This window comes from Vicugna pacos, chromosome 16 (genome assembly GCF_048564905.1).
Source record: "Vicugna pacos chromosome 16, VicPac4, whole genome shotgun sequence".
Classification (NCBI taxonomy): Eukaryota; Metazoa; Chordata; class Mammalia; order Artiodactyla; family Camelidae; genus Vicugna; species Vicugna pacos.
In genome coordinates this window covers 15,689,931-15,708,210 of record NC_133002.1, presented here as the reverse complement: position 1 = coordinate 15,708,210, position 18,280 = coordinate 15,689,931, and the positions used below count along the sequence as shown (strand labels likewise).

The window sequence follows — 18,280 nt, the reverse complement described above, 5'->3', positions numbered from 1 at the left end:
TCCTCTAGAGCGAGTGATCTGTGCTGTCTTCTGTGACTGCACCTCAGAAGCCACACATTATTTCTTCAGTGTCCTCTTGGTTACCCAGGTCAGCTTGGGGTCCACAAAGGGCATGGATATGGGAGTCAAGGGTCATTCAGGACCAGCCACAGGTCTGCTTGCTTATCTGTGCTTTAAGGTGCTTACACTGGAGAATTTCTGGGGTCTTTTCAAAGCCTAGTACTTTTTGGTGATAACTTGCATGAATACTCATGCTCTCTTAGGCATTCTGGTTTTAATCACATCATTCCTCTGCTCTGATGGGTAAGAGAGGAAGGCTGACCCTCAAGGCCCCCTGATATCAGGCCACAAAGGCTGCTACTAGGCTCCCATGAAAGCTGACACAGTCCTGGCTGCAGGGAGATGAAATAAAGCTGTAGAACTTTATGACTCACCCATTAGGATGGACTTTGCAAGCCCCAGCTCGCCAAATGTTCCAACACACCAGGGCCGTCTTCTCTGTTGCTGCTGGGACTTCTCCAAGCCACACACATACCAGTGTTGTCGGTGGGGAAGTGTTACGAGGGGCAGCCTGACAATGTGGCATTGTCCTGTGGGATATATAACCAGGTTTCAACAAATGACCCTTTATCCCATTCATTTTCCCCTGGGTCGCAGATACGCCTCAGCGCAGGCTCACGGGGCATGTTGGGGAACACCTGCTTTCCGACTGCTTTTCTGTCACGTCTCCAACACTTCTAGGTACTTCTTTCCACTCTCGGTTGGCGCGTCCTGGCAGTGTCCTGCGGGTGGAATGTTGTTTTAGGGATGTCCTGGGGGGTTGGCAGTGGCAGTCCTTTGTGGCAGCTGTGATTTGTGGCGGAGAATGTTTCATAGTTGAATTTGCCCCAACACAGCTCCTGCTGCAACTCAGCATGGGATGAAATAATGTTGTAAAAACCTGGAGGAAGGAGAAGAGGGTGTTGGGTGTCAGCCAGGGTGAAGGTGGAAAAACATCTTCCAAAAGTTACAAAAATATTCTTAAGGAAATACATCACTGACTCACAATTTGTTAGAAAGCCGGGGTTCAAATCCTGACGTCTTGTATCTGTGTCTTAGGCAGGGACTCCTAATCTCGTTGCTTCTGTTTTGTTATCTATGAAATGGACACGTATTTGTCGTTTGCCTTCCATGGTTACTCGGAGGATCAGATGAGAAGGTTATAATTATTGAAAAGTTCCTTCTAATGCAATCACATTTGCAGGGGAAGAGGCCAGACAGTTGGAACGTGGCTTTGCCATCTGCCCGCTCTGGATTCGAATTCAGTTTCTGCAATGCAGCTGTGACTCAGCCCCACGCCCCAAACGTCAGAGTGCGCGCGGATTTCCTGGTGGTCCTGTTAAGATGCGGGTTCTGATTCAGCATTTCTGGGGAAGGTCGGAGGTTTGGCATTTCCTGGTGGTCATCTACTTTGAGGGACAAAGGGTTAGGCTCCCTAAGTGATGCTCAGCCCTGGGTGCCCGTTGGAAGGACCTGGGAGCTGGCCAAATTTCCAGTGCTCAGACTGCATCTCAGATCAATTAAATCAAAATCTCTGAGGATCGACCTACTGTAGAGCACAGGGAAATATATTCAGTGTGTTATAATAAACTATACTGGAAAAGAACCCGAAAAAGAACAGATTTATATATTTGTATGTATATATATGTATACGTATAACTGAGTCACTATGCTGTACACCTGAAACTAATACAGCATTGTAGATCAACTGTACTTCAATAAAAATAAATAAATTAATAAAAAAATCTCTGAGCATGGAGCACAGCATCCGTATGTTTACGCTAAGACTTGGTTTATTAATCTGCAAAAGAGGCAAAGAATTGTCTTCCCCTCATAAACCTGTATTGGAATCCACATTTTGTAAGTATCTCCACGCAATGTCTGTTCTAAAAATATTTCAGGAATTTATAGCTACTACAGTGGGTTTGAATTCATAGAACACTTGTACGTATATCATCTCGCTTATCTCAGAAAAAGCCCTGGGAGGGTGTCCCGTGCCCCAGAGTCTGAGCAGCAGGAGACGGCGTAGCCGGGACTTACTCCCAGTTTCCTCTCCTGCTGCAGTGAACAACTTTGTGACTACGCGTGACGCTACTAAAGTAAAGTGTTGCCTAAAAACCCCTTTCTCACTTTTTTTTTAAATTGAAGTATAGTCAATGTACAGTGTTGTGCTGGTGGACACACAGCATGGTGATTCCACCGTACATACATATATCCCTTTTCATGTTCTTCACTATGGGTTATTGCAAGATATTGAATGTAGTTCCCTGTGCTGCACAGTAGGACCTTGTTGTTTATCTATTTTATATATAGCAGTTCGTGTCTGCAAATCCTGAACTCCCAATTCATCCCTCCCCAGCCCCCTCTCCTCCCTGGCAGTTGTAAGTTTGTTTTTTGTGTCTGTGGGTCTTTTCAGATTCCACATGTAAGCGATGTCATGTGGTGCTTTCCTTGCTCTTTCTGGCTTTACAAGCCTCTTTCTTGAGAGGCCAAGCTGCCTAGGTGGACAGAGATCACCCCAGAGGCAGCCGCCCAGGGCGGAATTTCAGTCGCGTTACATCATCCTGCATCCGAGGACGCCGTGCGGTCGGAGCTGCAGGTGGGGTTGCCTGCCTTCCTTCTCTGAATCCCTGCCAGTGGCAGCCGTGTCTGTCCAGCCTGTGCCAGGAAAGGGATGTCAGTGCAAGGGCGCGATGCCGATGGAGCAAGGAGACGTGGCCCCGTTGGGACAAGACATCGCTCTCGGTCCTGGGCTTTAAAGCCGGCAAGTAGCCTTTAGGGACCTACAGACCACCCTTGGAGTCCCTCCGACTTGCTCCTTCCCTTCCCCCCTCTTCCCCTTGAGGATAAAGAAGAGTTAGAGAAAAAGGAAGCCAGTGAGAAGTCACTTAAAAAAAATCTTCACCAGAGCTCTGAAAAAAAATCTGGGGGGGATTCCTAAAAGGACACGTGGTCTCTGGTCCAGGATGAGGTTAGCCCCGGGAGCACGGACTGCAAGCACCGATGCTGTAACAGTTGTGAGAGCAGCCTACTGGGTGGAACGATTTCAACCCGGGGCTTTCAGAGCGGCTGGACGTTGCATGCAAAGAGCTCATCAGATCCCAGCAAAGACTGGCCTGGAGATGCTCTCCAGGGATTTGAGGACGGCTGCCTGCAGTGTTCTTCTTTCCTGTTTCCATCCTGGTGGTGGAGCAAAATGGCTTTGGGGAGAAAAAAAAACCCTTCCGTTTGGCAACTGTACCCAGTAATGGATGGAAAATAGTACCGTTCATGCATTTGGGGCATTTTTAGAATTGATAGAGACTAAGAGAGTTCGTATTTATTTTGGAAAAAAAAAGAAGGGAATTAAAGGGAGATAGCTGTGTTATTTAGCAAGTCCCTGGAACACACAACATGGGCTATATTCCAGCTACTGACAGCCTAATGCCTGTTTACTCTCCTGTCGCAGGCTTCCTAAGATCAAGGGGAAACCTCTTCGTAAGGTGCAGCGATGTTAAGACATTGTGACTATTCCCTCTTGCTCTGCCTGCGTCGCCTGAACACCCTTATAACCAACTCCTGGATATTCTGACTAGACCGGGACTAGGTGTTCCGTGCTGGCGGGTGGATAGACCTATTTCTACCCTAGGAGCAAGTCCTTCTGGGCAGAGAGAGAGGAAGCTCTCGGCTCCTTTGATGTGAGATTTGAAGTTATTCCAATGCTTGTGATGGGGGCCAGTTGTCAGAAAATGAGCCTGTTGGTCTCGGAGGGGAGATGATCACGTGAGTCAGGGAACTCTTGCCTGGTGAGCCCTGGCTTAGAGTAAGGACCCAGATCCTCCTGAGACAATGGCTCTGGGCTGGTGGTGAAGTATCTGCTGCTCTTGGCTTCCCGGAATAATGACTGTCTGGGAAGCACATGCATTTTTCGGCTCCTGCTTGAGCTGGTACACACGTGGTAACAGGGCCGCAGTGCCGGAGGCCCAGATCAGCGTGTGAGGCTCATGCTTAGTGAGTGCAGCCCCTCCCCCTTCAGGGCCTGAGAGGGACATCTGAGCACCAGGCGAAGGCAGGCCCCTTGGGTGCACCTGCCAGACAACACGGGCTTCTCATCCACGGGGCGGCTGTGAGCAGCACGGATCCCTCATGGCCGGCACACGTCCTCGTGGTTTTTGGACTTCCCACGGAAGGGGGAGAAAAATGCCTTCTTACAATTTGTGGAATAAGTCCTGGGAATCGTCATCTGGACACGTAAGAAATCCGATCTGAAGGCTCCCCCCTCCCGGGGGCAGTGGAGTGGGACGTTGTCAGTCAGCCATCCTTGACTGTGGAGCGGCCTGGTTGCCCCGTTCCGAATCCAGACCCCTGGGCTCTGCCTCAGAAAGTCTGCATCAGATGCTCCCAGGAATTGTGTTTTAGTCAGCTTGCTAGATGATTCTAACGCATGCAGACTCGCAGGGAGACTGCATCACATGGCTGGTGGTCCACAGCAGGTAGAACACGTAGCGTCAGGGACTGGACTCTGTCCAGCCATCTTGTGAATAATTTGTCCCTACATTTTTTGGGGGGAGATATTTTCCAGGTGTGCAATTGTACCACCTGTGAGCCGATCATTAGATCTCTCTCCTTTGTTTTCTCTCTGGGGCCGTACAGAATATAAAACTTCCATATGTACCTTAAAATCTTTCTGGAATATACCTTTGGAAGTGAGGAATCCTCTAGACTGGGGGTCTTCCCAAATTCTCTGGCGTTTCTATCCTTTCCCTCCGGGTCCTAGACCCCGTCCTCGACCCTCTGACCCCCGTGTGCTCTTGCGAGAACAACTCGCTCGCTCCTTTGTGACGGTGTGTTCTCCCCAGTCCCGGTGTCTGTAATAATTAGCTTTATGCTCGAAGTCCTTCAGGCTCGTAGCCTTTGAGGATTTAAAACATTTTTCTCCCCGCCCAAAGCCCTTGCTTACAAACAAAATTTTAATTTAAAAATTATCATACCGTTTTATAGTTCTATGAGCCAATTGTAGAGGAAAAGGTGAAGCCTTTGACCTTTTCTTTTCAGAGCTTGGCCCTCTGCTGGGCCAGTAAGTCTCAGCCTCTATGCAGTATTTCTCGTGTCAGTGCCCAGGAAGCCAGAATGAATTACTGAGGGCAAGATACAGTTTGTTCGTTTGTTTTTTTTTTTTCCAAAATGCTGTGCTGCAATTTGCTCAGACTTCAGTGGTGATGGAAGCAGGAGGGGGCTCCAGGTGAGAATGGGCCGAAATTGTCCAGGTGACAAATGATGGTGGCTTGGTCTAGAGAGAGGGCAGCGGAGACGAGAGAAATGGTTGCACTCAGGGCCACACGGGCAGTTGAGCTGATCACACTTGAGCACTGGGGCGGAGGGAGGATTCACCACTGGGCTTGAGGTCCTGAACAGACAGTGGTTCCACCTTCTCCGGCAGCATCGCTGCGACTCAGAATATCACCACTTCAGTTTTGGACCCGGTAAGGCTGGAGTGCCCGGAGAGACAGCCCCGATTTTCTGTCAGATCAGCAGCCGCGTCTGCAGGAGGAGAGCCTCAGGGAAGAAGCCTGAGCCGCAGGCAGAATCTGGCGGTGAACCTGTACGTACTGACTGAAGCCGTGGGAGTGGGTGGGGCTGGATGCGCCGGAGGGAGAGCGCAAAGTGACAAGAGCCCAGCACTCAGGGCTGAGCCCAGCGGAGTTCCAACTTCAAGTTAACATACATTTATCTGAAAAAAAGAAAGGTTATCAAGCTGTACATGCCATGTTGTGTGTGTGTGTGTGTGTGTGTGTGTGTGTTTTGGTAAAAAATAGTGCGCTTCTACACAAGGCTGATTTTCAGTGGTGTGACGGTCAATCAACCCTGTTTGGATCCCTGTTCTGACAGTATTTTGAGTATCACTTGTTTATGCCCTTCAGTAAACAAACAAAAACAAAACAAAAAAGCTGGAAAGACAGTGGTTCTCTCCAGTTGACAGGGTTAAGGATAACTTCTCTTTTTCTCTAGTTCTATTTCTGTATACTTTCTAAAATTTTGGCTAAGACTGTGTCTTTCAGTGCTTTGTTTCTGGGGCTTGAGTTTATTCAGTTCCTGACTTCCCTGGAGCAGCCAGCCGTGCAGGCTGACTCAGCAATGAGTCAGGAAGAAGAGAAAAAGTTCCTTTCCTCCAGCCCTTCCTGACCCTTCAGCAAAGCCGCAGGTCAGGGCAGGTGTGTGCGGGGCTCCGGAGGTGAGGCAGAAATGGCGGAGCTGCTACTGGGAGCATTTGCGCTGTTCGGGTAAGATCGGGACACACACGCATGTACAGCTTCACAAAGTGAAGAATTCTGAAACACAAAGTGTACGATTCTGGTGACTCTGCGTGAGAGTCCAACGCCCTTATATTTGTGTGGAAAAACGGCACGGCCCAGTGCAAAGATGAATGATAAAATGTACGCTAAAGATGTGAAATGTTCATTTTCTTTAATCAGCACATCATTAAATACAAAATGACACCATGCCAAGTCGAGAGAGAGAGAGACTTCAGGAGAAGGGAAATAGCACTTTTCTTCCCTGTTTTTTGGACAAAGGGCCCCACATTTTCATTTTGTTTGGGGCCCTGAAAATTGTGTAGTGGCCCTGGTGGGCGTGCCAGGATATCAACCCTGGACAGAAGTGCCGCTCCTGCCTCCTCACCGCCCCCCACAAGCTCTGAGGAGGCTGGCCCGAGGCACCACAGGCTCACAGCCCCCTAGGAGCTGAGACTGCTCCTGGTGGAGACTGGACCCGGCGGGAGATGCTGGGACTTGAGTTCCGCGGCCGGAATCCTGGCTGACTGTTTCCAGACGGTCCAGGCTGCAGTCAGAGAAGGATAATGAGCAGTTCCTTCTGAGGATGAGCTAAGCACAGGAAAGGCGGTCATTAGCAGCTCTCCTGTGGATACACCAAGGCCAGCAAAGAACGTCTGCAGACAAGTCATTTGACTGGGTGTGTTTTGACAATAAACTCAAACCAGACAGAAGCTGGGTGGGGGGGAGGGGGAACGCAGAGGGGGAAGCCATGAACTTTACAGGAGAAAATAACTATTTTCCTTCACACTCGTTGCCCCGAGAGAGGAGCTGCTGAGAGCACGCTTCCTGTGGAGATGGCGTGGGCAGATGGTAAGCTGCCTGGGGGGGAGGTCGGACACTGGGGTCCCCCCAAGCTGGGCCACCCGGGGCAGATGTGTCAGCCTTGCTGAGCCTCCGTTAGCATGCTGCTATGACTTCTGTGACTCTGAACTTATCCGGACACTTAGGAGGGAGGGATTGGTGGGGACCCCTGAGCTCAGCCGCCACCTTCCTGCCAGTCTCAGGACTGGACAGCTGCCAGGGCGATGGCCCTCAGTCTGGGCATAAATGGGTGAGTGTGCCCATGACTGAGGACATGCGCTGTCCCCCGGGCAAGGGGAGTAGGGCTGGGTCCTCCCGGCAGACCTCTCAGACAACTGCTGGAGGTCCCGCAAACCTTAAGCTCATTTCATTTTGAGCTCTAGCTGTCTGGACTAATTACCTACTTTTAGAAATCCACAGATTAGCAAGTAGAGTAAGACCTGCTATTTAGGCATAAGAAGGTCGATCGCCAGGGAACTGAAGAACGTGAACAGACTTCTCATCACGGTTACAGCCAGGTGGTGATCGCATCGGCCGGCTCTGAGCCTCCTCCCCAAGAGCGTGGCTCACGAAGGTGCCTATGCTTTTGGTCTCTGCCAAGGCCCTGCTTCCCTGTGGAGCTCAGAGCATGGGGTCCTTTATCTTGGGTCAGCTGTCTATTTCTGTAGCTATTATTTTCAAAGCAGAGGTTAGAACCTCGTGTGCAGGAACCCACCTCTCAAAGAGCGTGAGCTGAGCATCTCCTACTGATGAGGGAGATTTATCCCAGGGCTGTGCGCCACTGAGACGGTGTCTCGGAGGGTCTTTGTCATAAAGCAGCATTTCTCAATCTTTCTTTTTTTTGTTATTGATGCCTTAGGGAGAAAAATTTAGTTTAAATTCTCCCCACCAGTTCAAGATTTTTCAGATACACTCTGCTCTATATGAAACAGATAAACAAAGTCGTACTGTACAGCACAGGGAACTATATCCAGTACCTTGTAATAGCCTAGAATGGAAAAGAATGTGGAAAGGAACATACGTATGTGTATGGATGCTGCACACCAGAAACTGACGCATTGTAAACTGACTACATCTCAATAAATAAATAAATAAAAATAAATAAATAAATAAATAAATCCCCCACCAAAAGAAACGAATCCACAAGGAACAGGCTTCACCGAGGAGGATGGAGGTCTGAAGAACCACAGACCGCCCACCGTGTCATCTAGGATTGTTTCCAAGCTTCCCAAGATCCAATTCTCCTCCTCCAGGGGGTCATGGGGCCCCTGCTGAGAAAGCACGGTGGCAAGGAAGCATTGGTAGGACCCAGCTGGGAGAGAGATGTGAGAGCCAGAGTAGCCAGTAAGAGCCCAAAGTTTGGAGTCAGACATCCTGGGCTGAGCTGGCACAGGTGCTTCTGGTCCCCAGTTTCCTCACTTGTAAAGTGGTCCGATGGTGGTTCCTTCCTCATAACGTGACATGAGGATTAAGTTGGACAATAAAGAAGACACAGATTAGAAGGCTCAATATCACTAAGATAGCAAAGATCCCAGAACTGATATAAGGACTCCACACAGTCATGCGTTTTTGATAGCAACTGACATGGTGACTTTAATTTTATATCCAAATGCAGAGGCCCTAGGGGAGCCTGAAGAGGTTTGAGAAGTAACACAACTAGAGGACATGTATTACTAGATTTTAATATTTATTCTAAAACCACAGGAACCAAGGTATCAGGGCGAGAGTGGAGCTACAGACCAGTGAAACAGAGTGAGTCCAGAAACAGACCCAGTACAGGTGACCAACTGATTTTAAGTAAAATCATCAAGGTAATTCACTGGGAGAAAACAGTCTTTTCAATAAACAGTGCTGAAATAATTAGCCATCCATATGCCAAAAAATACATAGGTAGATTGACAGATGGATGGCTAGACAGATAGATAATATTAACCCTTACTTGAATCATACTTAACAATGAACTCAAATTGGATCATAGAACTAAAAGTAAGAGCTCAAACTAAAACTTTAGGAAAAACAAGGGAGAAAGTCTTGGCAAGACAAAAAGCACCAGTCACAGAAGAAAACGCACTCACATGTTGGCCTTCATGCCTTACATCTTTTGTTCTTCAAAAGACACTGTTAAGAAAATAAAAATGCAGACCCTGGGCTTGCTTTCTTAGTCACATTTGGACACTCAGACGTGGCTGGTTGGAATGTAAAATGGGGGAGCCGGCTTTTGGAAAACAGTCAGTTTCTTGTAAAGTTAAATATACACTCACCATTCCACGCAGCAATTCCTCTCCTAGGCGTCTACCCGGGAGAAGTGAAAACACATGTCCACGCAAACCAATGAAAGTTCAAAGCATTTTCATCTATCGTAGCCCAAAGCTAGAAATCAGCAGATGCCCACCCACTGGTGAATGGATGGAGGAACTGTGAGAATGGGGACCCCACTTTCTTGCCTTTATTGCAGGACAAGCCACACCGTCTCCCTGAGAGCCCCATGGCTTCCTCGTCCTGTTTGTCAGACTTCCCCTCTCCCCTGCCAACCTGTCTTCCATGATGCTCAGATAAGCCACGTGCACGTATACCCCTGTGTCAGCATCTGGGGTGACGCCGCCCAAGATGGTTCTGCCCACTGGGGGCTTTGCTTTGGTTTCAAAGCCTTCTTCATCCCCCTGACTATCCCTCAGGGAAACCTGAAGTTACATTCCTCAGCGGCTTTTCGAATGGGCTGTGGCTGTGGCTGTGGTCACGGTTAGGACTGCAGGGCCAGGTGACGTGGGGGAGCACCTTAGTCCTCAGGCTTTGCCCTGGACGGAAATCTGCCACTGGAAATGGGTCTTCGGAGCTCTCCCGTGTCATCCCTGATCGGGTAGCATGTTAAGAGTAAAACTGGGAAGGAAGCTGGCTGTACACGGCAGTTTCCCCTGGAGAGACGTGCTCTCGTCTTCTACGGGGGGTCATCACAGACAGGTGTCCATTATGACACACGTAAGCCCTTAAAATTGTGGCGTGTCTGCTGCGTGCCTGGCACGGCACTAGGCGCTGTGAGGCCAGGAAATCAAAGAGGAGGCGATGAGGCTGGTAAGGGAGACAAGTAAGCAAAATCAAAATGCGAAGTGTGTGGAGGGGCACTGGGTGCCACCCGGGGCGCGCGGGGAGAATGGGGCGCGGGGTCGGGGGTGGGGGGGCACTTAGTCTGAGCTCTGAAGGCTGGCTGGGAGTTTAGCAGACGGAGAAGGGGGGGCAGGTCGGCGGCAGGACAGCGCGCACGGCGGCACAGCATCCCCGGGCGGGGCCCCTCGCGCCCGGCGCGCGCCGCTCCGCTCGGGGAAGCCGGGCAGGTCCACTCCGCCTTCCTCCCGGCCCGGTGGCCGCGACGTGCTTCTCGGACGCGCGGGGCGCGGGCGTTTGCGGAGCCGAGGAGGTCGGCCCTGAGTACCGCGTCAGCCGGACGCCAGGGCCGCCCCATCACACCCCGCGGCGCTGGGGCGGCTTCTCGAAAAGGCTGCCCAGCCTTGCCATTTGCTTCCTATTAAAAGATGTCCCTGCCCGCGTCACCTGCACGTGGAGAAGCGGCGTCCCAGGTGGGAGCCCCAGCTTCATCAGCCACCGGCCTTACGACCCTGCAGGGCTGCAGGGCAGCACGGCCAGCACGTAGTAGGTGTTCAACACCAAGGGCCCAAAGTATTGAGCGACTGGCTCCATTTTCAATGCGTAATTATACCCCCGCCACCCACTGCGGGGTGGCTCCCGTAAACCCCACAGCCAGGGCAAGGCAACCGCCATTTGATTTTTGTCCAGTTGCTCCTGTGAGAGCAATTGGTCAACTGTAGAGCTCCGTGGGTACGTGACGTGGCTTTGCCTCCCCCTTGCAGGGTATCAGGACCCAGGAAAAAGAGCCCCGACTGGAACTCCCATCCCAGAGGGAAACACCTATGACTTTTCTTCTTAGGCCCCTTGCGCTCTGAGTGGATCAAATCCTTCTCGTCTCTTTTCCAATTTCCTCTCCAAGTTACCAAGAGCTGTTGGGGAAGCAGGTGAGGACGGAGGGCTTCTTCCTCAAAGGGCTGAGGGGAGGGAGAACCCTCGGGGAGAGCATTATGCTGGCACCGATGGGCACTGAGAGAAGTACCATCCCAAGTTACGTTTCCATCTGTAGTGTCAGCACAAATGTGCTTGCTTTTGGCGGGGGGAGAGGAGGAGGGACCTTCCAGGCATCTAAGCCCCCTTCCCACGACGAGAGTCACGGTAAGCCACAGCCGAGAGAAAACCGGGAACAATCTAGGTGTTCCCTGTTTGTGGCAACAAGTGGGTGTCACTCTCCAGGCCCTTGGGCACCTGTGCCCTTTCCAGGTCCTTCGACCAGGACCCAAAGACATGGACACGCAGGGAGCACAGGGGATTCGCCCCAGCAGAGGCAGCAGGGCAGCTCCAGCCAAGATTTAGGTCTGGAAACAGCCAGGTCAGGAGGAACGAGCAGTCTCGGGGAACAGGGGCATGCTCACCTGCACCCCCTGATGCCGTGCTGTGTCTAGTCATGGTCTATCTAGCCTCACGGCACCCCAGTATATTTCTAGCCTGGTTCTTCATAGCACCCTACCCTTCCCTTAATTGCCTAGAGTGGCTTGGAGGTGACCTGAAATGTTTAAACAGGGCTTTGGAAGAGCCTCAGGGATGACAGCGGGAAATACACCAGTGACATTGCCGCACCCCAGGGACCAGGCTTAGCAGAGGTGAGGGCTCTCGGGAACTACAGTCCCGAGCAACATGCCCGCAGAGGACGGACCCCTTGGGAATCATCCACCATTGCCTGCTTCCTCCTTCCGGCTTGAGTCTCGCATCCTCCATTTCAAAGAAGCCCCACGCATGAGGACAGCTTTTCCCATCTTTGGAGTTAAATCTTTGTGGCCACCTCTGAGTACGTCCTTTGGAGATGGAATTCCTGAGTCCAAAGGTATCTGCACTTAGAAAGCTTTTGATGTCTGCTGCCAAATTCCCCTCCAGAAGAGTACCAATTTACCAATTTACACCCCTACTGGCAGTATATTAAAGGGCCCTCTCCCTCAATCCGAGCTAACACCAGGGATTACCATTCTTTGGAGCTTTTGCCAACCTGGTGGGTTTAGCGTAGTAGGTATGTCATTGCTGTTGGAATTTGCACTGTTTAAAATTACTTATGAAGTGAGCATTTTTTAACATGATAGCTGTCACTTGCTCTGTTTTATTTCCATGCATTTGTTTGTTTTTCTTTTTTGATTTATAAAGATATTTAACATACCTATCATTAATTGTTTTCTGCCACTTTTGTCAGAAAAACTGCTTCCAATTTGTCATTTTCTTTATTACTTTTAGTTTTTAAACTTTGTATGTCATCTAGTAAGCTGCTAATTACCAATCAATAAAAAAATGAAGTATCTTTTAAATCCCCCGTCTTTCCCGTATTAAGATCAAGAACTGAGCACTTTTTTTCCTGTCTCTACTCGCTCACTGGTTTTAGTTACACAATCTGAATACTTAGGCCCAGATGACATTGTTACATTATTATTTTGATATTAAACTTTTTTGATTAGAAGAGTAATTTTTGACATCTGTGTTAAGTTTTATAAATAAACGTATCTGTAAAACACTTTGCACAGGGCCTGGCACAGAGAAAGCAATAAATAAATGTTGGCTTTAAAGTGATTATTTCAGCAAATCTCTGAGTTAATTCCGTGTTTAATCATTTTAAGGTTCACCACTATTTCTTTTGTATAAAATGTCCTGGTCTTGAGGACTTAATTTCGTTCCACATTTCACATGGGATGAATTTTCAAATAATATTTTCCAAGAAATATATCCTGGGAATAGATTTTTTAAATCTCTGGCTCTCCAGCAATCTTCCTATCGCCCTCATATATAAAAGAAAAAATGGCAGAATTTACCAATATTGAATCACCATGCTTTTCCTGAAAACTGTTTTTGTGATCCCCCCCCCCTTTTTTTTTTGCTGTTTGGCGTAACCCAGAAGAAATCTAAAACATGATTTTGTGTCTGATTCGCCTTCTTCTGTCCTCACGTGGAAGAGAGAGAGAGAGCTCTCCTGTCTCTTCTTGTGACAGCTTTAATCCCCGTATGAAGAACCTGCCTTCAGGACCTCGTCGAATCTTAATTACCTCCCAAAGGCTCCACCTCATGCCATCACGGTGGAGTTTAGAATGTCACTGTATGAATTTCAGGGGAACACAGATATTCAGTCCATAACGCGGCGTAAATGGACGTGCTCCTCCTGATGCAAGGCCGACAGGAGCCAGGGTCCCTTCTGGGGTGTTTCTGCCAAGAATGTACATGACCAGAGTCTGGTTACGAGGAAATGCTGAACCAGCTGAGGCTGAGGTTCTCCAAAGAAGGAAGGGCTTTGCTCTTTAAGACAAAGACGTGATGGACAGGGGAAGACCAAGGAATGATTTCAGATTGAAGGAGACAATGAGATACAACAAATACATGTGATGTGTGTTCCTAAATAGACTTGGAAAAGGTAAAGAGACTCGGCTGGGACAGCTGTCAAAATTTGAAGAGTCTGAATCACCTACCACCATGATGGCTGCCAGAGAGTGATTTTTTTTTACCTGCACTGTTGATTCTACGTGTATTAGTTAACATCCTACTGTAAGAAAGTGTTCCCTTCTCCTCCATTTATTTATTTACTTATATCAGCATATGGCTAGCAGCCCAGTATTTCTTTCTGCTTTGTTGAGGTATCATTGACAAATGCGATTGTGAGAGATTTAAAGTGCACAGTGTGATGATTTGGGATGTGCGTACACTGTGAAAGGATTCCCCATCAAGTTAATTAAATACGTCTATCAGCTCATATATTTACCCTTTTTAAGAATGAGAACATTTAAGTTCTCTTCTCTCAGTAAATTTCAATTGCACGATACGGTGCTGTCAACTGTAGTCACCAAGTGGTACATTAGATCCTCACACCTTATTCATCTTATAACTGAAAATTTGCACCCTTTCACCAGCCGCTTCTGTTTCCCTAGATAGTTTTTCTACTATCTGTTTCTGGAAGCTTGATTTTTTTTTTTAGGTTCCACATAGAAGGGATACCGTGTAGTAGTTGCCTTTCTGTCTGGCTTGTTTCACTTGGCATGATGCCCTCAAGGTCCATCCATGTTGTCACCAATTACAGTATTTCCTTCCTTTTTAAGGCTAAATAATAATTCATTGTATTATGTATAGTATATAAATAATATATTATATATTACATATAATATGTTTATATAAATACATATAATAATGCTACATATGTATGTAGAAATCTCACATTTTCTTGATTCATTCACTCATCAGCGGACACGTAGGCTGTGTCCAAACCCTGGCTATTGGGGACACTGCTGCTATAAATGGGAGAGCGGGTATTTCTTGGAGATCCTGATTTCAATTCTTCTGGCTCTATACCCAGAAGAGGGTAGCTGGATTATGGGGGAGTTCTGTTTTTAATTTCTTGAAGAGCCTGCACACAGGTTTCCAGGGGCTGCACCAGTTTACATCCCCACCTGCGCTGTATGAGGGTTTCCTTTCCTCCACATCCTCACCAGCGTTTCGCTCCTGACTTCTTGATGATTGCCATTCTAACAGGAGTAGCATGTAGCGACAGCTACTGTTTACTGAGCCACCACGGAGAACTACACGTCCTGCTTACGCCCACTCTCACTCTCACTGCCGTCCTTCAGGGCAGTGTGATGACCATCCCCAAATTCCAGACGAGGAACGAGGCTTAGTGAAGTTATGACGTGGCCAAGACCCAACAGCTGCAGTAAGACTGGGGTGTGAACGGTCGAATCTGGCTGGTCTGAAGTTTCCATCTTTTTCCCACGACCCATGGCCCCCACCCCCACCCCCACCCCCAGCACCTTGGAGAATGCAAACCTGCAGTAAGCTTCAGGCCGTGATTATTGAACAGAACTAAACTAGCCTGGGCCGTGAGCAGCTGGAATAGCTGGGAGCTGTTCTAACCAAGCTGGGCAGGGGTGGAGGTGGGGAGGAAAGTTTTGAGATGCGGGAAGAACTCCGGATTGGATGATCACCTGTTGTTGGAGACGGAGAGTAAGTAAGTGACTCCAATTCCTTCTTCCTCACTTTCCAGAATGCTAGAACGACGTGGGGACACTTGGCCACCAGTGTCCCTTCTGGCTTTATTCTTCTTTCTTTTCACTTGTCAAAAATTCTTCCTTCTGCGCTCTTAGGGGAAAAGCTCTGAAATTCCCCGTCCTGTAACCTTCCTCCCCACCGGCCCCAACTGTTAGCACACACCTTCCCTCTTAGTTTGGCAGTAGCTTTTATAAGAGGAGCTTGCAGCAGTCAGCTGCTTTGCGAGGAGCAGGTGCTCGGCAGGTAGAGGTGTGAAGCTGAGTGATTCCCACGGGGAGAGCGCAAGTCCGGGTGCTCACAGTGCATCCAGAAAGGACGGGGATGAAGGGCCCTCTCCACAGTTCTTTCTTTCTTTGCATTCAAACAAATAAAGAACAAAAGATTTTTTTTAATAGGGAAGCATTAGCAATGAAGATCAGCACACTGTAAATAAAAGCCAAATTCTTCCTAAAATAAAGAGGCCTTTAGACATGTGATAAAAGCTATTCACTCCATTGCTAGTTTCAGATAAAAGAGGGAAATGCTGTTTTTAAGATCAAACAATCTATTTTGTGCAAATGTGGTTGGTAATAAAGTCTGGGGGAAATATCAAACACGTATTTATTTTTAAATGTATATATTGCTAATTTATTTATTTAGGCCAAAGTCCAAGTATGAACTAAGATCAGGATTAGGCAAAGGAAAAAAAAAAAAAGGCTAATGCTGAATCTCGGAGGGGACGAATGCATTTTCCACACTGGAGTTTGAACATTAACATCTTCAAGAAGCAGCGATCATTAGCACATCAAGAATTCGGCTGATGCCTCTTGCAGCCCAGCTAATGAAACAATTCTTTGTATTTGTGTTTTTGCAGAATGCAGCGTTCGCCTGGCTTACAGAGGCAGAATTCCACGGGGGTCAATGGAAGTTCACCTGTCAGAAATAGAAGTACTGACCTATAAAGAATTTTTTCCAATGTAATCTTTTCAGGGTCTGGGGAGTATTCAGAAGAAATACAGCCGGGCAGGGGCAGACCCTGACGGCTGGGCAGCGGCAGAGGTCTGTCAAGTGCCCCTCCTTCCCGGGAGCCCGGCGGGGTCTCTGCTCCTTGGGGGCTGCACCCCACCGCCATGAGCCTCACATTGCAACCCGGGCACCCTCTCCCCTGGGCTCGAATTCCTCAACATAGGAGAAGGGGAGACTCACAATTGTGTCCCCAGGACCTGAATCAGGAAAGGAGGCTGGACGATTTGGGGAAGGCTTTCTACTTCAGACACACAAAATCGACTCTGGCAAATTGAACTCTCCTCGAGTAAAAGACTGTTACAAACCTCTCCTGGAAACGGTAGAAACTGCTAATCTCCATCTGCGAGGAAAGGGCTCTTGAGAGGGAGCCGCTACACCTTACATTAAGAAATCAAAGTTACGATGACTTACCTTACAGCAGGACTCTTCCATCTATAAGCAGCTTCACTGTATCCCTTTCTTAAAATTTAATGTGTGCATTCTGGTAGAAGATACAATTTTTTTCAAAAAGAAGAAGAAATTGCCTAGAACCCACAAGGCAGAGATGAACACTGTGAGAGTCATTTCCTCCCAGATATATTTTTGCTTCCCATATACAATCACACATATGTTTTGGGAAAGAATGGAATCACATGGACTGTTTTATAATCTATTTTTTCACTTGAGATTCATTATGAATATCTGTTCATATAAAGAATGTTTCTCCACGTTTATATATAATATAACTGAATCATTTTGCTGTACACCTGAAACTAACACAACATTGTCAATCAACTAGACTTCAACAAAAATTTTTTTTAAAAAAGTGGAAAGAAGGAAAAATATTCATAACTTAAAAAAAAGACTATATTTCTCCAGCATCATTTTTAATGGCTGGGTGGACTTCCACTAAATGGGTTTATTGCAGATTCTCCGTTGAGGTTCATTTAGATTGCTTTTAATTTTTTTACTCTTGAAAAGAATGCTGTGGTAAAAACTCTGTCAGCTAAATATTTACTCATTTCTCTATTTGTTTCTTTAGAATCCACTTACAAATCTGAAATTCAGTTTTGAGATGCGTGCATTTAAAATGTTTGTTCCTTATGGCCAAACTGCGACCTGGGCACTTGCCGTTGAAATGTGCGGTTTTTAATTACTGCTTAGAAGGAACACAGCTTTGGAAATTTGTTGATCGCTCTTTCTTACCTTTTTTCCTTTTTCCAGCATGTCCTTACCTATCTGCAGGCAGCCTGCCAGGTGGCTCAGGTGTACTGACAGTGATAAAATTACAGTTTCGTCACTACTTGGAAAAGCCTTCGGGAGCAGCCCTCCTATTCTTCCAGATCTTCTTGATCTTGTTCTCTCTTTTCTTTCTTTCTTTTTTTTTAATTTGGTATTTCCTCAAACATGTGCTCATCTTGAGTGGTCCAGCTGACAAGCCAGCCCCTTGGTACCTGCAATCATCTGATAAGACAGTTACTATATTCCACAGTTGTGAAATTCAATGAAATCATGCTTTTCCACTTTTGGGAGGGGTAAAATTCCCATTTCTTTATAATAGATCCCTTTTTTAAGAAAGGATGGATGTATTTTTCTACTGTTTGAAACACCCTCAAGATGGATTTAACTTCCTGAAGGGAACTCTAAGATATAACATGACTCTGTCTGGGAAAGGAAGCAAAAACTGACTTATTAAAAAATTGAAATACAGAGGAGATCCTCAGAAGCCCATATTCCAAAATGTCAGGTACGAATTAAAATGAATGTCAGAAAATATTAAGATAAAACTCATTCCATTGGTGCCTCACTTTTTCTCTTGAAACTAAAAGATGCAATCATTTAAAAAGCGTTTGTTCTTGCTCCACCTGCCAAAAGTTTGATAAACCGACAACGTCAACAAAAGGCAAAAAAATTTTAGTTTTTTACGGAGTCTGAAAAACATCTCGCCTTTAGCTCAGATGCTGTTTTCAAAGCACCAAGGTACCCTTTTGATGGTGTTTTCTGGGCTCTTGTAAATCCAT

General features: G+C 47.4%; 2 long non-coding RNA genes across 4 annotated transcripts; one reads left to right on the top strand and one right to left on the bottom strand.

Moving 5' to 3' along the window:
* Positions 1-3,156: 3,156 nt before the first annotated feature.
* On the bottom strand, positions 3,157-10,072 carry LOC140686288 (uncharacterized). Its single transcript, XR_012060002.1, has 3 exons — positions 9,927-10,072; positions 5,010-5,749; positions 3,157-3,239 (listed from the first exon to the last, which is right to left on the bottom strand). It is a non-coding gene; the product is annotated as an uncharacterized lncRNA (long non-coding RNA).
* Positions 10,073-10,169: 97 nt separating this feature from the next.
* LOC140686287 (uncharacterized) lies at positions 10,170-13,810 on the top strand. Of its 3 annotated transcripts, XR_012060001.1 has the most exons (4): positions 10,170-10,220; positions 11,015-11,176; positions 11,793-12,093; positions 13,144-13,810. It is a non-coding gene; the product is annotated as an uncharacterized lncRNA (long non-coding RNA). The 3 variants fall into 3 exon arrangements; XR_012059999.1 differs by lacking the exon at positions 13,144-13,810 and having other exon boundaries at positions 11,793-12,340; XR_012060000.1 differs by lacking the exon at positions 13,144-13,810 and having other exon boundaries at positions 10,217-10,233; positions 11,793-12,340.
* Positions 13,811-18,280: the final 4,470 nt, after the last annotated feature.